The sequence below is a fragment of the Mastomys coucha genome, unplaced genomic scaffold (genome assembly GCF_008632895.1).
Source record: "Mastomys coucha isolate ucsf_1 unplaced genomic scaffold, UCSF_Mcou_1 pScaffold23, whole genome shotgun sequence".
NCBI lineage: Eukaryota > Metazoa > Chordata > Mammalia > Rodentia > Muridae > Mastomys > Mastomys coucha.
The window spans coordinates 96,324,731-96,328,501 of NW_022196906.1; the positions used below are offsets into that span (position 1 = coordinate 96,324,731).

Below are 3,771 nucleotides of genomic sequence, written 5' to 3' on the forward strand. Positions count from 1 at the left end.
GAGCCATAAGACCTGTCACCTCAAAGGAGCTTAATAGGGTCAGACCCATGCCATGGGACTAATATCTGAAAGAACTGCTTTCTCACACCTAGGAGGACAACCCTGTATATTCTAGAAACAACTTAATGAGATTTCTGGTTTTCTTCCAGCAGCCACCAATCACAGAACAACTTGGATCTTCCTATAGGGGTGGGGAGGGATCACAAAAGTCCAAGTTTTGCTGCACTCAGCAAATATTTATGGAACCCCCTGGTAAGTGCCAAGTGTTGTTCTGTCTGTTAGGGATAAACAGACAGAAGTCTCTGGCCATGCCCAGGTTACATCTAAATCGAGAAGAAAGCAACCGATGAACAGCTGAGACAACTCACAGAAAGGCAATCAGTTGACATGGGAGAAAGTGGGCAGCACAGAACAGGGACCCCTGGGGTCTTAGTTAGGGTTTTACTGCTGTGAACAGACACCAGGACCAAGGCAACTTTTATAAGGACAATATTTAATTGGGGCTGGCTTACAGGTTCAGAGGTTCAGTCCATTATCATCAAGGTGGAAATATGGCAGCATCCAGGCAGGCATGGTGCAGGAGGAGCTGAGAGTTCTACATCTTCATCTGAAGGCTGCTAGCAGAACATTGGCTTCCAGGCACCTAGAATAAGGGTCTTAGAGCCCACACCCACAGTGACACACCCACTCCAACAAGGCCACACCTCCTGATAGTGCCATTCCCTGGGTCAAGCATTCTCAAACCTCCACAGTCTCCTAGGGACCACCATCTGAATCAGGACCCATCAACCACGACAGTGTGTTCCCTATAAACAGGATAGAAACAAGGACTAACTCCAGCAAGAAAAATTGTGTTGACGCAATGCATTTCCCATTCTTTTTTTTTTTTTTTTAAAGATTTATTTATTTATCTTATGCATGTGAGTATACTGTAGCTGTCTTCAGACACACCAGAAGAGGGCACTGGATCCCATTATCAATGGTTGTAAGCCACCATGTGGTTGCTGGGAATTGAACTCAGGACCTCTAGAAGAGCGGTCAGTGCTCTTAACAGTTGTGCCATCTCCCCAGCCCGCATTTTCCATTCTTAACTCACCTGTGAGACCTGTTGGGACTGACTTACCAGGAATCCAGTGGTACAGGGTCTCTCCCGCTGTATCTTCACCCCTACCTGGACAATGTCACTCAGACACTTAGTCCCATGTGGCAGGGTTGAAACAGGAGGGCCATTCAACTGCATCCCACTGATACCACTGAGAAGAGATGGTAGCTGGGTGGTGTTGGGGGCAGAGGCAGGTAGATCTGAGTTCGAGGACAGCCTGGTCTACAGAGTTCCAGAACAGCCAGGGCCACACAGAGAAACCCTGTCTTGGAAAAAAAAAAAAAAAAAAAAAGGTGTAACATGTTTGTATTTGTGGGAGGGCTCATACATGTGAGTGTGCAGGGGTGTGTGCCCATGCATATAGCACATGGGGATCTTCCTCTATGGCTTTCCATATTCTTCACTTGAGACAGGGTCTCTCACTGAACTAGACACTCTCCGTTCTGGTTAGGCTGGCCGGCAAGCTCTCGGTATCGTCCTGTCTCTGCTCCATACCACTGCCAGGGTTATAGACAAACTCAGACAAGCTGTACTTTTTTATGTGAATGCTGGGAATTCACACTCACATCCAGGCCCTGTGCTTGCAGAGCAAGGACTCTTACCTGCTAAACTGTCTTCCCTGACTCAGGTTTAAAACGGCCTGTTCTGGGGCCAGGGAGCTGACTCAGCTATAGAGTTTGCTGAGCAAAGATGGAGTTTATCACAAGTTCAACACAACTTTCATCAAAACAGCTAGGAGCTAGGAGCTGGGTCTGTAATCCCAGTCTGGGGAGGTAGCAGGGAACTGGATGAGCTCTGGGGTCTTCAGTCTAGCCAAACTGGTAAGCTCCAGGTTGAACTGACTCCTACCCTCCACAAACATGCATACATGTGTGCAAGCACAGGTGTACACACACACACACACACACACACACACACACACACATATATACACACAGAGGTACACACAGATACACACACAGACACACACACAGATACACACACAGACACACACACAGATATATACACAGGTACACACACACACACAGATACAGACACAGATACACACAGATACACACACACAGAGATACACACACAGATACACACACACAGAGATACACACACAGATACACACACAGGTACACACACGGGTACACACACAGATATACACACACACACACAGATACACACACAGAGATACACACAGAGATGCACACATGCACAGATACAAACAGATATACACACAGATATATACACACAAATATAGACACACACAGATACACACAGATATACACACACACAGATACACACACACACACACACACACACACACAGATACACACATATGTACCCATCCACATACAATCAAAGGCGTTTTTAGAAATTTAAAAATCGCCAGGCAGTGCTGACACACACCTTTAATCCCAGCACTTGGGAGGCAGAGGCAGGTGGATTTCTGAGTTCGAGGCCAGCCTGGTCTGCAGAGTGAGTTCCAGGACAGCCAGAGCTACACAGAGAAACCCTGTCTCGAAAAAGCCAAAAACAAAACAAAACAAAACAAAACAACAAAAAAAATAAATTTAAAAATCACAGAAAATATTAAAATTCAAAATTATATGCACATGCATGGTTTTGTTTGTTGTACTGTATTGTGACAGTGTCTTGTGCAGTCCAGGATGGCAACTATACCCAGCTTCAAAATGTCAAAGACATAGAAAATGTGTGGTGGCAACTCCAAGTTGCTATTTAATGTGCTTTGTATTACAAGAGATAAAACCAATCCCTGACCTACGGGGTGTTAAACAGACATACAAGACAGTCAAAGCGTGCTCAGCAGTACCCACTCTATCCTGGTCTAATATACATGGCCAAAAAATAAAGATGCAAAAATTATCTCATTGAAATTTTTAAAAAGAGGCGCAGTAGTAGCACACACCTTTAATCCCAGCACTTGGGAGGCAGGGGCAGGCAGATTTCTGAGTTCGAGGCCAGTTTGGTCTACAGAGTGAGTTCCATGACAGCCAGGGCTACACAGAGAAACCTTGTCTCAAAAAAACAAAAAAAAACAAACAAAAAAACAAAAAAAATAAAACAAAAAAATCACCTTTGATTGTATAGGGGTTGGGGATTTAGCTCAGTGGTAGAGCACTTGTCTAGCTCTTCTTTAGCTCAAAAAAAAAAAAATAGGACAAAATAAAATTTTAAGAAGGGTTTATATTTAACAAGTGTGGCAAAGTGAGATCTTTTTTTTTCTTAAAATATTTCTAGAACATTAACTTACTAACTTACTAAGGAACTGGTCTTTTACCAAACCATTGCCATAAAATCTTCTTCTGTGGCTGTAGATCTAGGTCAGTTAGTAGAGCACACACTCAAGGCCTTGAGTTCAAGCCCCAGCACTATCTAAACCAGGCACGGTGGCACACACCTCTAATCCTAACGCTGAGGGAGTAAAAGCAGAAGAATAAATAGTTCAGTGTCATCCTCATGGAGTCTGAGCTCAGTCTGGACTACATGGGTCTCAAAACATTTTTTTTCCTCTGTATCATCATACAAGAGGGAGATAGGACCACTGACAAAGCCATGCAAGATTATCAGTCTCGGCTTCTTCTGATCCTGCTTCAGGAGAGACCAGATGCTTGAGGAGGAGGAGGAGAAGGAGGAGGAGGAGGAGGAGGAAGAGGAGGAGG

The 3,771-nt window shown here is 44.5% G+C and overlaps 1 long non-coding RNA gene across 1 annotated transcript; it reads right to left on the bottom strand.

Annotated features, from left to right (window-relative positions):
- Nucleotides 1-534: 534 nt before the first annotated feature.
- Nucleotides 535-1,366, bottom strand: LOC116073776. Its single transcript, XR_004111899.1, has 3 exons — nucleotides 1,124-1,366; nucleotides 745-806; nucleotides 535-643 (listed from the first exon to the last, which is right to left on the bottom strand). It is a non-coding gene; the product is annotated as an uncharacterized LOC116073776 (long non-coding RNA).
- Nucleotides 1,367-3,771: the final 2,405 nt, after the last annotated feature.